General features: G+C 44.4%; 1 long non-coding RNA gene across 2 annotated transcripts in view; it reads left to right on the forward strand.

Annotated features, from left to right (window-relative positions):
• The first annotated feature begins 2119 nt into the window (after window positions 1-2119).
• Window positions 2120-24170, forward strand: part of LOC135180286 (uncharacterized) — a 118490-nt gene continuing 96439 nt past the window's right edge. For both annotated transcript variants that reach the window (XR_010304363.1, XR_010304364.1), the window contains exon 1: window positions 2120-2207. This is a non-coding gene — a long non-coding RNA (uncharacterized LOC135180286). The remainder of the gene's footprint in view (window positions 2208-24170) is intronic.

A 24170-nucleotide genomic window follows, 5' to 3' on the forward strand; every position in this document is an offset into this window, starting at 1 on the left:
GGGTAAGGTAGCAGGGTGGAAAGGAGGTGGAAGGGTGGTTGGGAGCCCCTCCTGGGGACTCTGGTTTCTGGGAGGGGTGTCATGTTTCTGGATTACTTTTAACTTGTCTATTTCTGTCTATAGCTGTAAATATTGTAAATATCTGTTTGTATATTGTGCTAAGCTGTGAATATAAAACTTAATTCCTTAACTTCTAGCCAGCTGAGTCTAGTCTGGGTGATTTCATAAGAGTAGAGGAGGGCAGGTAACTCCCAAACCATCACAGCACATCTCACGACACCCAGTGCAGGGGAACAATCAGGCCAGAAGCTTTTATCTATAATGTAGGTGTTCCTTAATGGGTTTGCTACCAGGATCAGCAAAAATTGTAACTGTTTAACTAGTAATGTTGCTAGAAAAGTGTCTAACGTGAGAAAGGAACCTTTATGATCTTGTTAGACCCAACTACTTCAGAGATGACTATGTGAACAAGGTGGAATGAATGGATACAGGCAGGGCAGTGCATGACATATGCCCCTGATAGCTGGACATGGTTTCCTCTGCTTTCTAGTAATTTCATGGCTCTGCTTCCACATTTCAGAATAGCTTTTCCAGAATTTCTAACTTGCCAGCACTGTATTTCATCTGAAAGCAGAATTCTCCATACTTCTGCATGCTTCCCTCTTTCCTGCTCTCTTTGTTGCGGCTGTTCCCTAGAGTTAAGAGACCATAACCATAAGATTATACAACTTGAAAGTATGATGGGCAACATTTAGAGTCATTGAATCATAGAATCAACCAGGTTGGAAGAGACCTCCAAGATCATCCACTCCAACCCAGCACCCAGCCATGTCAAATCAACTAAACCATGGCACTAAGTGCCTCATCCAGGCTTTGCTTCAACACCTCCAGGGAAGGCGACTCCACCACTTCCCTGGGCAGCCCATTCCAATGCCAATCACTCTCTCTGACAACAACTTCCTCCTAACATCCAGCCTAGACCTCCCCTGGCACGACTTGAGTCTGTGTACCCTTGTTCTATTGCTGCTTGCCTGGCAGAAGAGACCAACCCCACCTGGCTACAGCCTCCCTTCAGGTAGTTGTAGACAGCAATGAGGTCTGCCCTGAGCCTCCTCTTCTGCAGGCTGCACACCCCCAGCTCCCTCACCCTCTCCTCACAGGGCTGTGCTCCAGGTCCCTCAGCAGCTTCATTGTCCTTGTCTGGACACCTTCCAGTACCTCAACAGATAGAGTAAATGATGAGGTGTTATGAGAAATGTAGAACTCAACATGATGTCCAGAAATGCCACTTTTATCACTGTAATTCTGAGTTTTACCACCAAGCTATGAATTTTTAACAGCTAGTGAAAATTCTCAAGACAGTTACAGAAAGTAGTAAAGAAAAAACCCATTTGTTTAAAAACCACTAACTCAATTTCCCAGTCTGATACACAGTTTAAAATCTAATTTCATTGTTTTTTGTTAGCCTTAGCTTCAGCCTTAACTCACTATTTTTCACTGTGCATTAGAGTTTAGTTATTTAAAGATCTGTCATGTTGCAACAAGAGAGAGAGATTCTGTTGGAATAATTCTATAAATGAACTGCAAAGCTTTTGATTTGGGCCAATAAAGAGCAATAAAATTCACTTGTGTTTGGAACAAAGCCATTTGTCTGAGAAACAATATTAACTTAAAATGCACTGGAAATTATGTACTGTTATGAGAATGCCAAGCATGTGGCTTAGTAAATTTGCTTGAGGAGAATTCTTTGAAGGCAAGAAAGAAAGAGGCAGTGCAGGACTTGCTGAAAGAGCTGCATATGAAATAGTGATCCCTGGACTAGAAAGAAAATAGAAGAATTCAAATGGATTTAACTATTTTTGAATCATATCATAAGGGAGATTGAGGACAGGGCTGGGCGCTAGGTTGGACTGGATGATCTTGGAGGTCTCTTCCCACCTGGTTGATTCTATGATTCTATGATTAAGAGACTATTAAGGGAGAGAAAAGTAGAATAGGAGGCTGTTCCCATTTTGCTGGGACAGAATCACAGCTGGCCATGAGCTGAGTGCCACCAGCAGTTCTGAGTTGCTTCACAGGTGTATCCCATACCATGAGCATGACATGGTATAAAGGAGGAAGTTTGCTAAGAAGGGAGCTTTCTCATACAGCCTGCTTTGCTCTCCTTTCCTGCTCTTGAGGATTGCCTTGTGACTACTGCACTCCTGGTGAGCTGAATATAACTTTCTATATTTTGTACTGATATTGATACTTCCTTATATAACTTTCTATATCTTGTACTGATATTGATACTTCCCTAAATCAATTTTCACTTCAACTTGTGGGTCTTTTCTCCTTTTCCCAATTCCCATTCTCTGCTGTACTTTAGCAGTGCTTAAAACTCATGGGTCCAGGCATGAGTCCTTTTTTCTGTGTGTTCAAGGGTAGATTCAGTTTATTTTCACTATGCTGTTTTGCACTGTTGAACAGTTAACTCTGCAGCTGAAACTGTTAGTAATTTAAACCCCATGGCCTTCCCTTTTCTTTTTCTCTTTCTCCTCCCTGAGGCTACACATCACTAAATCATGCTGATGAATCCCTGAAACAGCTTTGTATCAGCTCTGTGCAATGGCACATGCAATTCAGTATTTCTGAAACGTTGAAACAGTTCCATGGTAGATATAAATGTTATTCCTTTACAATACAGTTATCAGAGGAGAGCTCTGCACTGTAATACTTTTCAAAGCTATCAGCCTCAGCTGCTATGAAGAAATGCAACTGAGAAGGCTTATCCTGTTCCATAGATAGAACTTTATTCTGAAAGTGCTGGCCAGAAACTTTTTTTCTGGTGATATAAAGTCTATCTCTGACTGTTGAAACACTGCCCAATATTGCCCCCCCCCCCCCCATCAAACTGGTTTTGATAGAAAATTGGATTTTTGATTAAACTGAGCTGTGCATGAAGCAGTGACTTTTTCTATGTAGAATTTCCAATGCCTAAAACAGAGAAACTGATGAAAAAGGTATGAGATCACATCATGAAAATTATAGTCTTGGACAACCTGTTTCCATTTTGTTCTAAATGATGGAAGAAACCTGTGGTGGTTTGGGTGTTCCCTGTCCCCCCTCACTTTGGAAATCACCCAGACTAGACTCAGCCATCTCTGGAAGTTAATTGAAGCTTATATTTACAGCTTAGCTCAATATATAAGCAGATATTTACAGTTATAGACAGAAATATACAAGGTAAAAGGTAATGCAGAAACATAACAGCCCTCCCAGAAACCTGAGTTCCCAGGAGGGGCTCCCAACTGGCCTTCCACCTTCTCCCACCCCTCAGCCTTACCCCAGATGTTGCCTTGTGCCCCAAGGAAGAATGGAGGGTTGGCCAGGGGGATTAGGAATCAAAGTGGATTAATCAGAGGGACAGAGGGTGAGGTTAGAGAGGAAAATGCAGCCCAGAGCTCAGGCAGAGAGCAACTCTCTTAGCTATGTTTGGATTCTTGTTCTTATACATCCAGCATGCCTATGAGTGAAGTAGACATCACCATTTGTTACTCTTTCACAGCTTGTGATCTGATCCTTCTCACCAAAACATTCTAGCTAGCTTCAAACTAGATACGTGTCACAGAATCAATCAGGTTGGAAGAGACCTCCAAGCTGAACCAGTCCAACCTAGCACCCAGCCCTGTCCAATCAACATATTGCTATGTTCGAAATACTTTTCAACACAAGGAGTACTTTTAGACTACTTCTCTTTTCCTTAAGTCCTCTGAGAAGTCATTTAAATGTAGTTTTCTTACCTTATACTATTTACAAGTGTGTCCCAGGAACTTCAGGTTGTAGTGTGTGGAACAGGAAAGGAAAAAATAATGTTCTTGCATTGAAAGGGTTTGAGGGCACTTAGTACTGAAGGACTGCAACAGGAGAAAGTAATTTCATTCTCTGCCTGAATGTTGAACCCTGTCATAAGCACTGTTGGACAAGGTGCAAGGTGGACAATAAACTGCTCAAAAGGGATGCTCTGGCAGGTGGAGGTTGCATTGCTCAGAATGACCAGGTCAGGGACTGGCAATAATTATCCTTCCCAGATTATGGAAGGTCTTGAGGAGCAGGGCAGCAGGCTTGTCAGGAATAAGAGTAATGCAATTATATTAAGTGATGTTTCTTATATTTTAATACTTCCTCCCTGGTCCTAACTCTCTAAAATCATTGACTAGCATCTCTGTAATACATTATTAGAATTGAATCATAAAATCAACCAGGTTGGAAGAGACCTCCAAGATCATCCAGTCCAACCTAGCACCCAGCCCTAGCCAGTCAACTAGACCATGGCACTAAGTGTCTCATCCAGGCTTTGCTCAAACACCTCCAGGGATGGTGACTCCACCACCTCCCTGGGCAGCCCATTCCAATGCCAATCACTCTCTCTGCCAGGAACTTCCTCTGAACATCCAGCCTATACCTCTCCTGGTACAACTGGAGACTGTGTCCCCCTGTTCTGTTGCTGGTTGCCTGGCAGAAGAGACCAACTCCACCTGGCTACAGCCTCCCTTCAGGTAGTTGTAGACAGCAATGAGGTCACCCCTGAGCCTCCTCTTCTGCAGGCTGCACACCCCCAGCTCCCTCAGCCTCTCCTCATAGGGTTTGTGTTCCAGGTCCCTCACCAGCTTTGTTGCCCTTCTCTGGACTCGTTCCAGCACCTCAACATCTCTCTTGAATTGAGGAGCCCAGAACTGGACACAGCACTCAAGGTGTGGCCTGACCAGTGCTGAGTCCAAGGGAAGATTAACCTCCCTTGTCCTACTGGCCATAGTTTCCTGCAGTAGCTGATAAGACTGCACATGCAATTTCCTGTCAGCTCTGGGCACAAAAGGAACCCAAGTAGGGAGAAAATGGCAAACCAGTAGTGTGTCCACCAGTAAGCATGTGTAAATGCTTATGGAAGAGGAAAGCTCTGTGCTTTTCTTAGACTTAGGGTGTGGTCTACATGTATAATTTTTCATGCAACAGCTCAGGGCTTGTTAATGTTTATTCAGACCATCATTTCCCTAGAAAACCTCTATACACCTTTTCTGAAGCACTGAAGTGTGCAAGTTCTGCTCAGTTTCTATCTGCACACCACATGAGCAACCCCTGGTTTTGTGCACAGTGTGATCACTGCATGCTTGTGACCTCCAGGGCTCACATACAGGCAGTTCAATCCTCCTTCATATGCTTCTCAGTGCTTTAGTTCCTGTGCCTTTCAGTCCTTTTACTCACAGCCCTACAAGATACCCTAATTAGCATTTTATTCCTGCCTCCTGAGGGACTGTTCTGCAAATTGTTAGGTAGCTTTTAGCTCGTAGGCTGCTCATAAATACTGAAATAACACCGAGGAGTCCAAAGAAATGCATTGAGGCAACAAACCAAATGGAAAAGGTTTAGGCAATACCCATCCTCAGAGTGTGACTGTGCAGCAACTTTCTAGGCACTTTGGTTAAACTAGCATGAACTGAAATACATAAACCAATTTAAATGGAAGCAAAGAACTTAAAGTAGAATGGTGAAAATAGCCCAGTCTGTGCCTTCAGTACTGAACTTCAAAGTGGGTTAGACATTCTCCAGGATGGTAACTCTCCTGAACTTACAAAGGCTAGCAAGAACTGAATAAGAAGGCAGAATCAACAATGCTGCAGGGTGTTGCCACAGCAAGCCCTATATAGAACTAATCTGCCACTTCAAAAGGATTCATAGAAGCAGGCCAGGCTTTGCACAGCCACAGGAAAAAGGAGTGGATGGTAATGCACTGAACAAGTCTCAGGTGGAAGTACTGCTGCCTCTGTAGCTTCTGTTAGAGATTTGGATGAGCTTGTTACCAATTTAATTTTAGAAGCAAGAGAGCCCTGGAGGTAGGTGAGATCTTTCTCCCTCAAAACATGATGTAGGTAAGGAAACATAGGAAGGTGAAAATTTAGATAATGATAATAATTATAATAATAAAATCAACCAGGTTGGAAGAGACTTCCAAGATCAGTCCAACCTAGCACCCAGCCCTAGCCAGTCAACTAGACTGTGACACTAAGTGCCTCATGCAGGCTTTTCTTGGACACCTCCAGGGACAGTGACTTCACCACCTCCCTGGGCAGCCCATTCCAATGCCAATCACTCTCTCTGACAACAACTTCCTTCTAACATCCAGCCTAGACCTTCCCCAGCACAATTTGAGACTGTGTCCCCTTGTTCTGTTGCTGGATGCCTGGCAGAAGAGACCAACCCCCACCTGGCTACAACCTCCCTTTAGGTAGTTGTAGACAGCAATGAGCTCTGCCCTGAGCCTCCTCTTCTCCAGGCTAAACAACCCAACAATTTCATTTGGGGGGAGTGTCTCAGCAGCACATGGCCATATACCAGTGAAACTAATTATTGCCTTCCCATGTCTTGAATTTCTGACTCTTTGAATAGATAACTGTGAAAATGTTGCCCAATGTAACCCGACTTCCTTTACTCACATGCCCCTCTAATTTCTGGGAGAGTCTTATACCTGAGGCATGCTTTTGATGAAGGACTGGGGTCAGAGTGGCTGGAGAGCAGCCAAACAGAGAGGGATCTGGGGGTGCTGATTGATACTTTCCTGAACATGAGCCAGCAGTGTGCCCAGGTGGCCAAGAGAGCCAGTGGCATCCTGGCCTGCATCAGGAATGGTGTGGCCAGCAGGAGCAGGGAGGTCATTCTGACCCTGTACTCTGCACTGGTTAGACCACATCTTGAGTGCTGTGTTGAGTTCTGGGCCCCCCAGTTTAGGAGGGACATTGAGATGCTTGAGCGTGTCCAGAGAAGGGCGACGAGGCTGGGGAGAGGCCTTGAGCACAGCCCTACGAGGAGAGGCTGAGGGAGCTGGGATTGGTTAGCCTGGAGAAGAGGAGGCTCAGGGCAGACCTTATTGCTGTCTACAACTAACTGAGGGGTGGTTGTGGCCAGGAGGAGGTTGCTCTCTTCTCTCAGGTGGCCAGCACCAGAACAAGAGGACACAGCCTCAGGCTGCACCAGGGGAAATTTAGGCTGGAGGTGAGGAGAAAGTTCTTCACTGAGAGAGTCATTGGACACTGGAATGGGCTGCCCGGGGAGGTGGTGGAGTCGCCGTCCCTGGGGCTGTTCAAGGCAGGGTTGGACGTGGCACTTGGTGCCATGGTCTGGCCTTGAGCTCTGTGGTAAAGGGTTGGACTTGATGATCTGTGAGGTCTCTTCCAACCTTGATGATACTGTGACAAAAGCATAGTGCATAAAATTGTAAGAATAATTTAGCAGAAGGGATAGCTGCAAACAGCAAGCAAACTTATTTTCTTCTCAGACTGCTGTGCATGTTTTCTTTGCTCCTGGGTTCCCTTTATATTGTAAGTTTACTCATGCTTCTACAGAGTACAGTCTCTGTAGCCAAGAGAAATCCTACTGAGCTTTAACTATTGTAACTATTGTGTCTTTGGAGTTTTCTAGTATTTATTTTCTTAGGTGTGTTTTTATACATTCCTCCCCCACACAACCACATTAGGACTTTTCTTCACAGTAAATAAGGTGGGAGATAGTGAAATTTGTTACTGCCTAAAGAGGTTCCAGGAGGTTTGTGGTTTTGTGAGGTCTGCTTGTCCTCTTAACTGCCTCAAAGTATGTTTTTTCCCCCTGCAGTAACTGTTTGATTGTTGCAGAACTGATCTGGGAAATTGAAAAATTCTCAAGGCATTAATAATGTGCAACAGGCTGCTCAAACAATGACATTTCAGTTCAAACATATAACCACTCAGTGATGCTGCTCAGTATCAGTAGCTCCAAGCTCAATAACAGAAATGGAGATAAGAGATTCTGATTCACTTTTTTTTCCCTGTGTGAAACATGATCATGCCAACTTATGACTATTAAATTTAACCATGACTATACACTGTTGTGTTTGTTTTTTGACTGCTAAGAAACTCTTTATTATGGGTAGTGAGCAAAGTGAGAGTGACACGACAAATAAAACAGCCTGAAACTACTTTGCAGATTCAACTAAGTTGGAGAGGCCTCCAAGATCATCCAGTCCAACCTAGCCCTAGCTACAGCAAGCCCAGTACAAAACTAATCTGCCACTTCAAAAGGATTCATAGAAGCAGGCGAGGCTTTGCAGTCACAGGGAAAAGGAGTGGATGGTGATGCACTGGACAAGTCTCAAGTGAAAGTACTGCTGCCTCTGTAACTTCTGTTAGAGACTTGGATAAGCTTGTTAATGATTTAATTTTAGAAGCAAGAGAGCCCTGGAGGTAGGTGAGATCTTTCTCCCCCAAAACATGATGTAGGTAAGGAAACATAGGAAGGTGAAAATTTAGATAATAATAATAATCATAGAATCAACCAGGTTGGAAGAGACCTCAGAGATCAGTCCAACCTAGCACCCAGCCCTATCCAGTCAACTAGACCATGGCACTAAGTGCCTCATCCAGGCTTTGCTTCAACACCTCCAGGGACAGTGACTCCACCACTTCCCTGGGCAGCCCATTCCAATGCCAATCACTCTCTCTGCCAACAACTTCCTCCTAGCATCCAGGCTAGACCTCCCCTGCCACAGCTTTGGACTGTATCCCCTGTTTCTATTGGTGGTTGCCTGGCAGAAGAGGCCAACCCCACCTGGCTACAGCCTCCCTTCAGGTAGTTGTAGACAGCAATGAGGTCTGCCCTGAGCCTCCTCTTCTCCAGGCTTTTTACAATAGGAATAAATAATCCAAACCATGCAATTATGCAAGTGCAGAAACCAAGGATCCTGTTTCCGGGGAAGGCTGGGAGAAAGCAGAGGAAGATTGAGTTGCTACAGTTGAAGGCTTACTGTGCAGCAGCCCTGCCTCTCCCAGTGAATGGCTCATTAAAAGGTTGGCAAAAACTGTTTGTAATGCGGTTCCGCGAAAGTGATTACTGAAGTGTAATGAGCAATTACATGTTAATGCAACTACAAAGGGAAGGGATGCCAAACGTGGAGCTTTTTAGTTACAAAGAAATCCAGACTGTTTTTTCTTTCTAAGTCTGTGGAAGATGGGTAGCAAAATACTGCATGAACTCTGCATGGCACATAGATGAGGTTTTTGCAGGCTTTCTTTTGTAGAGAAATAGAGGAGATGAAATATCATGGGATGATCTCATTGCTGTCTACAACTACCTGAAGGGATGTACAGTTATAGACAGAAATAGACAAGTTAAAATGTAATACAGAAACACAACAGCCCTCCCAGAAACCTAAGTCCCCAGGAGGGGCTCTCAACCACCCTTCCACCTTCCACTCCTCTACCTTACCCCAGATCTTGCCTTATGTTTAAGGTAGTATGGGGGGCCAGGAAGCAGGTGGATTGGTCACACAGACGGCAGAGAGAGAGAAAGTTCAGCCCAAAGCCCAGACAGCATTTCTGTTATCTATGTTTGTGTTATTATCCATCTCAGTGTGCTAGTTTGAAGCAGGGTAGAATGTTTTGGTGAGAAGAACTAGATTACAGGCTGTGAAAGGAAAACAATGGTGATGTCAACTCCCCTCAGTCTTGCTGAGGAAGAAAGGAAAACATTAGATAACACTCTCACCATTTTGTCTGGCACTCTGCCTTGGGCTTCTGACTGAACTGCATCTCCCTAACCTCACCTTCCACTCACCTTTGATTCTTAACCTCTTGGCTGAACCTCCATTCTTCCTTGGGACTGGGGTAAGGTTGAGAGCAGCAGGGGGAAGGTTTAGGGGTGGTTGAGAGCCCCTCCTGGGGACTCAGGTTTCTGGGAGGGAGTTGTGTTTTCTGTATTACCTTTTACCTTGTCTATTTCTGTCTATAACTGTCTATACTGTAAATCTCTGCTTGTCTATTGTGCCAGCTGTAAATATAAGCTTCATTCATATTCCCAGAGCTGGCTGAGTCTAGTCTGGGTGCTTTCTAAAGTGTGGGGGGGGCGGGTAACACCCAAATCATCACACTCAGCAAGTCTACGAGTGAGGTAGACATCACCATTGTGTCCTCCTCACAGCCTGTAATCTAATTCTTCTCACCAAAGCGTTCCAGCTAGGCTCAAACTAGCACAATGTGCCATAGCTCGATGCAGCCAGGATTGCTAATCGTAATGTTATACTGATGACTCTGCATTGCAAATTAATGATAATTGAGTGGTTATCCCAGATTTTTGTGTTGATGTGCTGGTTTGGTCACATCCATTTTTCAACCAGGGGTCAGACCCATAAAGTGTGCATTAGATATTATGGGATATCTTGAGGTAGAGGGACAAAATAATTGATAAAATCTTGAGCTCTACTACTTTATATTTGCATTTTAGTTTGAAAATCTACAAGCTCAAAAAAAAAATTGACCTCTCCCACCTGCTATGCCTACCTGACAACAGTGTAGTTCATTTATTTATAAATTATAACATCAATATTAGACTTCAAAAGACCCAGGGTGATTGAAGAGTTAGTGTGGAAAGCATTATAAGAATACAATTATTTTGCAATTACATTACTTAATAGCTACAGAGAAATATTGATTTCTAGTGTTAGTCCTTTGAAGTTCCTTTAGAAGGTCTGAACAAAGGAAACACAGTATCAGAGGGAAATGAAGGTGATTATAGGTGTAAATGTACAATGGATTATGTTAATTTTAGGAGAAAATGTACTGAAATCAAAGACTTGAGACTAAGAATTCAGCTGATTGAATGGAGTGGTCCAGTGCTGTCACTGTGTGGTTATGATGCTCTTTGTTCTGATAGCTGCTCTTGAGGATAACGTACTCGACTGGAGAACCAGATGGTATACTCGTGGAGACAGACAATCATAGACTCATAGAATGGTTTAGATTGGAAGAGATCTCAAGGATGATCAAGGTCCAACCCCCTGCCATAGGCAGGGACACCTCCCACTAGAGCAGGTCGCTCAAGGACTCATCCAACCTGGCCTTGAACACCTCCAAGAAGGGAGCAGCCACAACCTCCCTGGGCAGCCTGTGCCAGTGTCTCACCACCCTCACTGCAAAGAACTCTTTCCTAACAGCTACTTTCAATCTCCCCTCTGCCACTTTAGCCTTCATCCTGTCATTACGAGATCTTGTCAATAGTCCCTCCCCAGCTTTCCTGTAGGTCCCCTTCAGATACTGGAAGGCCACTGTGAGGTCTCCTTGAAGCCTTCTCTTCTGCAGGCTGCAGAGCCCCAACTCTCTCAGCCTGTCCTCATAGCAGAGCTGCTGCAGCCCTCTGAGCATCTTTGTGGCCTTCCTCTGGACTCACTCCAACATTTCCATGTCCTTTTTGTGCTGGGGGCTCCAGAACTGCACACAGGACTCCAGGTGGGGTCTGAGGAGAGTCAAGGGACAGAATCCCCTCCCTTGCCCTGCTTCCCACACTGCTCTTGCTGCAGCCCAGTCCACAGTTGCTGTCTGGGCTGCACTCACACTGCAGGCTCATGTTGAGCTTTTCATCACCCCAGACCCCTAGGTCCTTTTCCTCAGGGCTGCTCTCAGCCATTTCCCACCCAGCCTGGACTTGTCCTTGGGATTGCCTGACTCACATTCATGACCTTACACTTGGTCCTTTTGCATGTCATGAGGTTGTCCTAGGCCCACTTCTGCAGCCTGCACAGGTCTCTCTGGATGGATCCCTGCCCTGTAGCATGTAGACTGTGCCACACAGCTTGGTGCCATCTGCACACTTGCTGAGGGTGCACTGATTCCTCTGTCCATATCCCTGACAAAGATGTCACACAGCACTGGTGCCAGCACTGACCCCTGAGGGATGCCACTTGGTGCTGGCCTCTGGGTGGACATTGTGCCCTTGATCACCACTCTCTGCATGCCCCCACCCAGCCAATTCCTTATCCAGCAGTGCTCCACCCATCCAGTCTGTGTGTTGCCAGTTTGGTGACCAGGATGTCCTGTGGGACAGAGTCAAATACCTTACTCGGGTCCAAGGTGCAAAACAAGCTGGAAAGCACTGGAAAGGATAGAGTGCAGATTAAAAGCTGAGTTTATTCTGTGGGATGACTCACTTTTACCTGGGTTCCCTTTGCCTTCAGCAACAGGCCATTCATACACCACCTACCTCTGTAGAAGGCTGTAGGCAGTTACTGAATTTTACACAGGTTTCCCTAGCACAGGTATGAGAAATTTACATCACCTCTGAAATACAGAACTCCAAGAGAATGTAAGTCAGCTGAAAAACTCTTAACCAATTCATACTCTTGCTGAACTGGAAGTTTAAAATCATATTGGAAGGAAGGGAGTTAGAGTTATTTCACATGAGACTGAGAGAAGAACTGTAACTGCTTAAACCAGACAACTGGAAATACCCACTCTACAATGTAATGTTAGCACAGCACTGATAAAGTCAATGCATTACCAAACAGCTTTGAACTTCTGAAGCTACAAAAAAAGGCTCTGTGAGGTTCTTTTTTTCATCAAAGACCTTCTGACAGAAGCCTTTCACAGAAACCAAAGGACAAGTGATAAATCTTTCAAGATGAAAGTTTCTCCTTGCAATAGTGGAATTAAACAATTGCCACCAGAAACTGCAAACACATTTATAAACAAAAGACAGACAGACCTAAAAGGGCTGGATATGTTTTCTGTGGGAATTAAAGTGAGAATTAGCAATTTTTCATATGTCTATGTAAGCTAAACTTTCAAACATCTTTCTTTCTTTTTTTCCCCCTTCAATTGGAGCATTACTTTGGTTTCCAGTCTCTTTGTGTGGCTCCACTCTGTCCGTTTAAAATCCTGTGCTGGTTTGAGACTAACAGAAATATTCTACTAAGAGAAATGAAATCCTTAGCTGTGAGAAGAAAGAAATAACCTGCATGCACCCTATATCACTTAGTTTTCTGCTGAGAAACACAACTAGTCAAGATATAGATAAGACACTTCTCACATGCTGCTCAGGTAGCTCTTACTTCAGGCTGTGCCTTCTCTCTGGTGGTCTGGTCTTTGTGGCTGACTCTGCCTTTACCTCTCTAATCCACCTAACCCCTTTTTCCTCTAACTTTCTTGTAGTCTCTTTTTGACATCTCACCTCAGATCTCCAGATTTATCATGTGAGATATACATGGGCTGATCTGGTTATTCCTGAAGGGAGGGAAAGAGGGAGCGGGGGAAGGGGGTTTGGGTCAGAAGCCCTCCTAGGGACTTCCTGAGAAAGTTATTGTGTATCTGTGATACTTTTAATTTGTATATAACTGTATATATTTGTATATATATGCCTGTATATTGTGCTGAGCTGTAAATACAGCTTCATTCCTCAATTTCCAGCTCAGCTGAGGGAGCTGGGGGTGTGCAGCCTGCAGAAGAGGAGGCTCAGGGCAGAGCTCGTTGCTGTTTACAACTACCTGAAGGGAGGCTGTAGCCAGGTGGGGTTGGTCTCTTCTGCCAGGCAACCAGCAATAGAACAAGGGGACACAGTCTCAAGTTGTGGCAGGGTAGGTCTAGGGTGGATGTTAGGAGGAAGTTGTTGGCAGAGAGAGTGATTGGCATTGGAATGGGCTGCCCAGGGAGGTGGTGGAGTCACCATCCCTGGAGGTGTTGAAGCAAAGCCTGGCTGAGGCACTCAGTGCCATGGTCTGGTTGACTGGCTAGGGCTGGGTGCTAGGTTGGACTGGATGATCTTGGAGGTCTCTTCCAACCTGGCTGATTCTATGACTCTATAATTTATTGAAACATAGCATCCTTGTTTTCAGCCAGGAATCTGTTTTAAAACATTGTTTCCTTGGAAGCCATTAGATTAGAAGATCTGTACCTCCAGGAGGAGGCAGCTGAACAGTCATTCTTCTCTGCTTCCATTTTTATGTAGTAATCATGTCACATTTTTAAACCTTTTAAGAGATTTTTATTTCAGTTAGTATCAATTTTCTCTATTCTGTGATGGAATAACATCCTTTTGTTCACTGGCCTGAAGATTTTGACAGTCAGCAGGATTCAAAGTTTTATATTTAATAAAGTAATGATGCCAGGAGATTCAGATGTTGGTGCTCATTTGGAAATAGCTTATGTGGCTCTACAGAAGTCAGTGAAAAATATAACTGGCTCCAAAATTCCTTGAAACAAAACAAGCATAGCAGTATAAATTGCACTAACACTCCATTAAGCAGCTCTCTTCTCTTGGCTGTCCCTGACATTAATTGCAGCACTGGATTTCAGATGTGACAGTAACAAGAACACTGAAATAACCAAGGTCTTGCAAACTTTGTTCTTTCAAATGACCCTATACAGTAGGCTGCTGCCCAGGTAAACTACACTTACAACTTTTGCCTAGACTTCTGTGGGCTCTTGATGGTCCCTGGGTGTGTACTTGATTGAGTCCACAAAATCTTTCTCAATGTTAATGAAAGCTACAGAAATCAAATCTTCCTGCTTGTCTCTGGCATGTGACTGTACCACTCCTGCTGCAAAAGATCTTGATGTAGGGATGCTGAACAAGGTGATTTTTTTAATCCTTTTTAAATCCAGAGGTGGCTGTGACCTACCAGCAAAGACCATTTCTTTAGCTGGGAAAACTGAGGAGGGAGCAGGACATGCAGTTAATGCAGAGGAGCATACAGTAATGTGATGCTATAATTGCTTCCCCATCCTTTTATAGTGAGATTAACAGTGGAATTAATAGGGATGGAACAGTGTAGGGAAGAAAGAGTGATGACTTGAGCCTGATCTAAGTGGCTGTCTGAAAGAACTATCCAGTATCTCTACAGCTTTGCTCTTAAAGATGAAACTATCTCCAGGACAGGCTACAAGAGCCTGGAGAAGAGAAGGCTTTGAGAAGACCTTAGAGTGGCCTTCCAGTATCTGAAGGGGCCTACAGGAGGGCTGGGGAAGAACTACTGACAAGGTCTTGTAATGACAGGACAAGGGGGAATGGGTTTGAACTGTCAGAGGGGAGATTCAAAGTAGACGTTAGGAAAGAGTTCTTTGCAGTGAGGGTGGTGAGACACTGGCACAGGTTGCCCAGGGAGGCTGTGGAGCTCCCAACCACCTTTCCACTTTCTTTCCAACCCTCCACCTTATCCCAGACTTTGCTTTATGTGCAAGGTGATTTTGGAGAATCAGCCAGGGAGGTTAGGAAGCAGAAGGATTAGTTACACAGACAGCAGGTTAGAGGGAGAAGTGCAGGTAGCCAGAGTCAGAGAGCAACTCTGTTATCTATGTTTGTGTTCTTGTTCTTATCCATCTCAGCAAGTCTATGAGTGCAGCAGACAACAGCATTGTTTCCTTTTCACAGCCTAGCATCTAATTCTTCTCACCAAAGTATTCCAGCTAGCTTCAAACTAGCATATGTAGGAAATGTCAAAGTCTGCACAGTAATGCAATATTCTGACTATTTCCTGATTTGATTTGCAAAATCTTGACTTGACAGTGAAAAGATTCAGGCTCAGATTAAAGCTAATCACAAGAGATCACACTTTTTTTTTGGCAATATATATAGATTTTTCTCTCTGACAACAAACCATAAAGGACATTAAAGCTGTTAGAGCAAGATAAGAGAATCCTATGGCAAATGAACCAGCAAGGATCCTCTGCAAGTTTCTCCCTAAATGGAAGAAAGCAGCAGCATTAAACACTTTACATTCTTGAGGAGAATCCTAACTGGAAGGAAAACAAAATCATGGGGTGTTGGGAATACTAATATTAAATGTAGTGATTCTATAGAACTGTCTGAATATTATACACTGGAACATAAGCCATGGACAGGCGTGCACAAGCTCAGAAGTACTGAGTTGAGATAAAATAGAAGGTTGGAATGACCTTAGAGAATGGTGTAACGAATATAAACAAATGTAAGGCTGCAGCCTGTGGTTTTTGCCTATCTCTGCTGACTTGGATTGCTTAGACACAATGTATGTATTGTTGAGAGAATATGATGAATGTCTATGCCAATTAGTATGTAATTTCTAATGCAAGTGCATGTAACCAATTATAGTTTAATACAGTTTATAGCCTTCTGATGAAAGGTATAAAACCCACATGTTTGGAATGCAATAAATGGATTGAATTGGATTGAATCATAGAATCAGCCAGGTTGGAAGAGACCTCCAAGATCATCCAGTCCAACCCAGCACCCAGCCCTGGCCAATCAACCAGACTGTGGCACTAAGTGCCTCATCCAGGCTTTGCTTCAACATCTCCAGGGATGGTGCCTCCACCACCTCCCTGGGCAGCCCATTCCAGTGCCAATCACTCTCTCTGCCAACAAATTCCTCCTAACATCCAGCCTATACTTTCCCTGGCATAACTTGAGACTGTGTCCCCTTGTTCTATTGCTGGTTGCCTGGCAAAAGAGGCCAACCCCCACCTGGCTACAATGTCCCTTCAGGTAGTTGTAGACAGCAATGAGGTCACCCCTGAGTCTCCTCTTCTCTAGACTAAACACCCCCAGCTCCCTCAGCCTCTCCTCATAGGGTTTGTGCTCCAGGCCCCTCACCAGCTTTGTTGCCCTTCTCTGGACACCTTCCAGCACCTCAGCATCTCTCTTGAATTGAGGCGCCCAGAACTGGATGCTGTACTCAAGATGTGGCCTGAGCAGTGCTGAGTACAGGGGCAGAATAACCTCCCTTGTCCTACTGGCCACACTGTTCCTGAGCCAGCCCAGGATGGAATTTGCTTGTGTCAAGCTTCTCCCTGTGTCTTCTGATGCCTATGGCATTTTAGCCCGTGGCAAGGGGGTATAGGGATAGAAAAGGAATAATGAATGAAATCACAATTTAGGTACTCAAAAAAGCAAACTAAGGCTTCTCTGGGCTGGTAGCAGACAAGAGAGAAAGGCAGATGGAGCATGGTGGGGGAGCAGTTTATTTCCATGGTATTGCACTGCAAATTGTCTACTGCCAGTCAGTAAACATTTTTGTTCTAGAAGTGCCATAAAGAATACAGTTTCCAAGCCAGCTAAACACTAAAAGGGTGGTAGGTGTATAAGAAAACAGCAGGAAAGATAAATAACTCTGAATTATTTATCTGCTGTATGTCTTCAGGGCAATGTTATATTTACAAGCATTCTTGATAAAGAATGCAGCTTTGTGGCTGAGGCTCAAATCAGTGACACAAATCATAGCACGTATCAAATCTACAGCATCAATCCTGCCATAAACCATTTAGTAGCTCCCTTACTGATGTAGAGCTGAAACCATATCAAAATAGGAAACCTTGTGGACAAAAGGAATGCTGTCCCAGAGAAAGAAGCTGTTGCAGTTGTCAAGGATCATCTCTTGTGTCCCATCCCTGAGTACAACTGTCAGGAGTATTTTTGAATGGGAGACTTGGAGATGTGGCTTAGAGGGAGGAATTTCTAGTGTTGCATTCATTCAGTAAGATCCAAATAGCATGAAGACAAGTGGGGTTCTCAATTAAAATTAATATTACCTGCTCGCTGTGCCTGATAGAAAAGGGATTGATCACAGTTTGTTAGTGTGACAGTTTGGGTATTACCCTCCCCCCTACTCTTATGGAATCACCCAGACTAGACTCAGCCAAGCTGGAAATTAAGGAATGGATTCTTTGATTTGACCTAGAATGAAAATGGCAAGGCTCAACACTGGAGAGAAACATAATTAAACTTAGTGTTACCTGCTCACTGTGCCTGATAGGAGAGGGGTTGATCACAGTTTGTTAATGTGACAATTTGGTTATTACCTGCCCCCCCACTCTAATGAAATCACCCAGGCTAGACTCAGCCAAACTGGAAATGAAAGAATGAAGCTATATTTACAGCTTAGCACAATATATATAAACATATACAGTTATATACAAATTAAAAGTATCACAGAAACACAATGCACCTCCCAGAAACAATCAAAGTGCCCAGGGAGGCCTCCTGACCAAAAACCCCTTTCCCCCTCCCTCTTTCCCTCCCTTCAGAAATAATCAGATGGACTCACATATATCTCACATGATAAACCTGGACATCTGAGGTGAGATATCAAGAAGAGATGACAAGGAGGTTAGAGGAAAAAGGGGTTAGGTGGATTAGAGAGTTAAAGGTGGAGTCAGCCATAGAGACCAGACTGACAGAAAGAAGGCACAGCCTGAAGTGAAAGCTGAGCAGTGTGTAAGAAGTGAGTGCCTTATCTGTATTTTGACTAGTCGTCTTTCTCAGCAGAAAACTAAGGGATATAGATTACTGTTGTGTTTTTTCTTCTCACAGCTAAAGCTTTAATTTCTCTCAGTAAAAATTAGCCTCAAACCAGCACAGTTAACAAGAAGTGTGCACGAGTTCGATAATAAATTTGCAACCGTTTTAATTATTTAGTTTTATTTAGTTTCTAATTATTAGAGGCTTTCTAATTGTTGAACTAGTAAAAGACAAAAAAAAGGGCTGGGGGGGTGGGTATGTTTGCAAATTTGTCAGAGGTTGAGTATGCAAAATCTGGAAAATGATTGCAATAGAAAACTGGTTTCAGAGATTGAGGAACAAACAGAACTAATAGCAAAGAGATGCTTTATCTGCTACCAATAAAGGGATTAAAAGTGGGGGGGGTGGGGACAGAAATAAAAGATTTTTTTGCTAGGTCCTGACTCAATGCTTAAAAGACAGCTGCCCAAGTCCATATTGTCTATAACTATCTTAGAATCACAGAATCATTCTGGGTTGGAAGGGACCACAAGGATCATCTAGTTCCAACCCCGCTGCCATGAGCAGGGACCCTAGATCAGGATGGTCACTGCCTCATCCATCCTGGGCTTAAACACCTCCAGGGATGGGGCCTATCTATCTGTGAGTTTGGGAACCTCTGCCTGTCTTTCAGGTTGGAGCCAAGACCAATAGTTTCCTTGTTGTTTCTCAGAAGAGTTGCCCACAGCTTCCTATATTTAAACATTTAACAGATCCCTTTTCACGCGTGCAAGTTGTTCACAGAAGAACGGAGTTCTGTGGTTCCTTGACCGAATAACAAGATAGGACCAAGTGCTTTCACAGCTTTCAAAAAGGAAATAAAAGCAGTCTTTATTTATACACACAAAATTGCTAGTTCTGATGGTTGTTTTGGCTTGAAACAGAAGGATTAACAGTTTGTGCCTGTTGCACATTCTGCTTCCTCCTTCTGCTTCCTCCCTTCACTCTGCTTCTTCCTTCCCCAGATCTGCCAAGGATGAAAGCTCATAGCAGCAAAGAATGTTTCTTTTTGTGGACTTACCTAGGGATAGGATACTAAAGGTCTCCATGGCAAGAAGTGCTATGGCAATAGAAAGTTTAGTTACCCTTCCAGCTACATCTGAACTGATTATTTTTCACAATTTCAGTTGTTCTCAACAACAAAAAGATTTCATAAAATCCTTTTCTTCCAGCAATTTTTCCCAGCCTGTGGATGTAGTATATTTTCCTTTTAAAGAAAATAGGAAGCATTTAGGGTAGGAGCAAACAATTTTCAGCAAGTAATGGAAATGTTTTTGAAGAAAAATCTCTAGGTGAGGCTGAATTTTTGTGTCTTATCTTTTCCTGTCAAAGCATGGCATGCCTAGGGCTGGTGTAGCAGCATCAATTAAAGAGCTGTTAATCAGTTTTAGCTAGCAGTGACAGGGATCTGCTGGAGAGGGTCCAGTGGAGGGCTATGAGGATGATTGGGGGACTGGAGGGCATGGCTGATGAGAGGCTGAGAGACTTGAGGCTGCTTAGTTTGGAGAAGAGAAGACTTACAGGGGATTTAATGAATGTTTATAAACATCTGAGGACTGATCAAGAGTCAGGGCACAGGCTCTGCTCACTGCTCCCTGGGGTAGGACAAGGAGCAATGGGTGTAAGTTGCAGCAAAAGAGGTTCTGCCTCAACACAAAGGGGAACTTCTTTATTGTAAGGGTCCCAGAGCACTGGCACAGGCTGCCCAGAGAGGTTGTGGAGTCTCCTTCTCTGGAGGCTTTCAAGGCCTGTGTGGATGTGTTCCTCTGTGATCTGTGCTAGATTGTGTGGTCCTGCTCTGGCATGAGGGTTGGATTCGATCACCTTGGTTCTCTTCCAACCCCTAACATCCTGGGAGCAGAACTGCACAGAGATTCTTGGCTTTGATATAAGCCCAAGTGAAGCAACACAGGTGTGCAACACAGAATTTTAGAGAAAGGCATCAGAGTGAAAACATGTGCAACCAGCAGAAAATTTCTAATAGGGCCATGTGGAATAAATGATTGGAAATAACCAGCAAGTAAACTGGTTCATTCTTTATTCCCCTCCTCCTCTGTCTTTCACCAAGATGAAAACAGACAATTTATAATCTTTGGAGAGGAAGATTTCTTTCTACTTGCTGAATCAAAGGGCTGTTTTCTGCCCAGTGATCTCCTCCCTGTTTTCTGCACTATCATGCACCACTTTAATATTGCACAGAGGAGAATCAGGAACGATCTAATACAAAAATACCCCAAAGCCAAAAACTAGAAATTACAGGAAGGTCAGACATTGCTTAAAATACCTTCATGGAATGGAGTGGCATCTCCCTCAGGTGTTAAATAATTATAGAGCTACATGGTGAAATCAGCAGCTGCTAATTGAGGAAAATAAAACTAGCCAGGAGGAAAAAAAAAAAGAATCTGTAGTTCAAGGTTACTTTTAAGAGGAAAAGAAGGTTGTTTTTCCCTGATATTATCCAAAAGAAGGTAGGTCACTATACTGTGTTGGGAAATCTGGAGCTTTTAGACAAGTGGGTTGAACTAAACAACTCCTGTTCCCACACAACTGGTTATCTCTGTAGTTTTCCTAAAAGTGTTGGAAGAAAGCTGAGAAAGAATCCAGAACTGCAGTTTTCCCCCTGTGGAAAGTGTTTGGACTAGAGGCTAGATGTGAAAGCTCATGCATAGCACCAGGTTCCTATGCCTTCTCTTGGCAAGCCTTCCAGGCTTGCTCATAAAATAGCTCCTCACACCATAATAGTAAGGAGATCACAGGGTGTTAGGGGTTGGAAGGGATCCAAGGAGATCATCCAGTCTAAGCCCCTGCCACAGCAGGACCACACAATCCAATACAGATCACAGAGGAACACATCCAGACAGGCCTTGAAAGGCTCCAGAGAAGGAGACTCCACAGCCTCTCTGGGCAGCCTGTGCCAGTGCTCTGGGACCCTTACAGGAAAGAATTTCCCCCTTGTGTTGAGGCAGAACCTCTTTTGCTGCACCTTACACCCATTGCTCCTTGTCCTATCTCAGGGATGAACTATAAAACTGAAAATAAATGAGATGAGATTAGAATGTGAATATGCTAAGCCAACAAAAGCACCTGTGAAGTAGGGAAGGTTTGCAGGCAATCTGGGGAAAGCAAAGAAGAGACAGGCACACCAGCGCAGAAAGGCTTTAGGATTAGCAAAAGCAGCCACTTGTAGCAGTGCTTTGAGGCAAACACAGAGATTCACTAGACCAAAATTTCCAACAGAAAACCCTAGCTTTGAGTTTGCAAACATATTTAAAACAATGATCAGTAAGAAACACAGATGTACAGAAGATGAGTTGAGATCATCAGGAGTAATTTTTGGCAGCTCATGATAAATATTTTCTATGCTGGTAACTATGTCAGTTTTCTTCAGCATTGAGGTCTGAGCTGACACATGGCAGTGGCTTGTGGAGAAAGCAATGAGTAGTTTGTGGTGTTCCAGCCCTAGTGCAGACCGTAGTTCTCATCAACCCTGAGACCCAGGGAGGTGATTGCCCAGGGAGGTGGTGGAGTCACTGTCCCTGGAGGTGTTCAAGAAAAGACTGGATGAGGCATTTAGTGCCATGGTTTAGTTGACTGGCTAGAGCTGGGTGCTAGGTTGGACTGGATGATCTTGGAGGTCTCTTCCAACCTGGTTGATTCTATGATTCTGTGATCAGGGACTGCAGAAAATCTGCCATTCTCTCTCCCTGTCTCTGCCTTCCTAGCCATTACCCTTAGGTAGTTGCCGTATCTCAGGGAGCCTTGGAAACTATTTTTTCATCATAATAACTGATCTCATTATTGCCCTTAAAATTCTACTACCCTCACCTTAAAAGGATCTGTCAGCTCACCCACCTTGGTGTGGTTAAACAAAATACCCTGGTGTCCAGGAAATATGTCTACAAGCCCCTCCTGACAACAGTGCTGGGAACACTCCCTCCCTCTGATCCTGATCAGAATTCATAGAATCATAGAATCAACTACATTGGAAGAGACCTCCAAGATCATGCAGGTCAACCTGTCACCCAGCCCCACCCAGTCAACCAGACCATGGCACTAAATGCCTCATCCAGTCTTTTCTTGAAGACTTCAAGGGACAGTGCCTCCATCACCTCCCTGGGCAGCCCATTCCAATGCCAATCACTCTCTCTGACAACAATTTCCGCCTTACATCCAGCCTATACTTTCCCTGGCACAACTTGAGACTGTGTCCCCTTGTTCTGTTGCTGGTTGTCTGGGAGAAGAGGTCACCCCCCACCTGGCTACAACCTCCCTTCAGGTAGTTGTAGGCAGCAATGAGGTCTGCCCTGAACCTCCTCTTCTCTAGGTTGCACACCCCCAGCTCCCTCAGCCTCTCCTCATAGGGTTTGTGTTCCAGGCCCTTCACCAGCTTTGTTGCCCTTAGTCACTACAAGACCTGTAGTCACACCAGGCATGTAGAAAGGAGGTGTGACATGCTAGTTTTAACAATGAGTAATGATCTAAAGGGCCTGCAGGCTGAACAATTTCAGTTCTAATGTCACATCTCATCTGGTGTGGAGCTTATCTACTCCGATGCATCTGAGAAATGGTGTGTGCTGTCATAATGTACAACTCTCTGAACTTTCCATTACCTTGTTCTGGGCAAATATTGTCCTGTTTTTATCTTTGATACTGTGCTAGTTTGAAGCAGGGCAGAATGTTTTGGTGAGAAGAACTAGATCACAGACTGTGAAGGGAAAACAATGGGGATGTCTGCTGCACTCAGAGTCTTGCTGAAGAAGAAATTGAAACATTAGATAACACACTCCCCATTTTCACTCTCTTTGCCTTGGGCTGCTGACTGAACTGCATCTCCCTAACCTCACCTTCCATTTGGCCTAACCCACCTTCGCTTCACAACCTCTTGGCTGAACCTCTATTCTTCTTTAGGACTGGGGTAAGGTTGTGAGAGGCAGGGGGAAGGTGAAGGGGTGCTTGAGAGCCTCTCCTGGGGACTCAGGTTTCTGGGAGGGCTGTTGTGTTTCTGCATTACCTTTTACCTTGTTTATTTCTGTCTATAACTGTATATACTGTAACTATCTGCTTGTCTATTGTACCAGCTGTAAATATAAGCTTCATTCATATTCCCAGAGCTGGCTGAGTCTAGTCTGGGTGATTTCTAAAGTGTGGGGGGGGAGGGGGCGGGGAACACCTAAACCATCACAGAGAGAAGAGATCATGATGAAGAGAAACTTGGACCTAATTATAAAAGCAAACTATGGCTTTAATAGAAAAATATATCCACACTGATCTGAGTCTAGTGTTAACTCTCCTGGGGGAGTGGTCTTGACCCTGACCCTAGGTCCTCCTGAACCCTCCCCGAGAGTGAATCTGAACACTCCCAGGTGTGGTGATGTTGTGGAGGCAGGGAGTTAACGTGGCCTAGTCAGGAACATAGATATGAAAATAGAATGATTTTGTTTTCCTGAAACCTGACCCCAGAACTATATACAGAAATGAATTCAGTTCTCATTAGCAGACTCAGTTCAATTGAGAAGGTCTTACAAGGATATCATAGAGAAATTTGACTCTTTTAGAAGTCAGGAGACCACAGTATAACCAAGGTTGGAAGAGACCTCACAGATCATCAAGTCCAACCCTTTACCACAGAGCTCAAGGCCAGACCATGGCACCAAGTGCCACGTCCAGTCCTGCCTTGAACAGCTCCAGGGACGGCGACTCCACCACCTCCCCGGGCAGCCCATTCCAGTGTCCAATGACTCTCTCAGGGAAGAACTTTCTCCTCACCTCCAGCCTAAATCTCCCCTGGCACAGCCTGAGGCTGTGTCCTCTTGTTCTGGTGCTGGCCACCTGAGAGAAGAGAGCAACCTCCTCCTGGCCACAACCTCCCCTCAGGTAGTTGTAGACAGCAATAAGGTCACCCCTGAGCCTCCTCTTCTCCAGGCTAACCAATCCCAGCTCCCTCAGCCTCTCCTCCTAGGGCTGTGCTCAAGGCCTCTCCCCAGCCTTGTCACCCTGGACATCGAGATGGAAAGGCTAAACATAGCATTCCCCACTAATTAAGCAAGCTGAGGTAGAGTTTACTCACAGGTGAGTCAGGCTGAGAGAAA

Source organism: Pogoniulus pusillus, chromosome 13 (genome assembly GCF_015220805.1).
Source record: "Pogoniulus pusillus isolate bPogPus1 chromosome 13, bPogPus1.pri, whole genome shotgun sequence".
In the NCBI taxonomy this organism is placed as follows: domain Eukaryota; kingdom Metazoa; phylum Chordata; class Aves; order Piciformes; family Lybiidae; genus Pogoniulus; species Pogoniulus pusillus.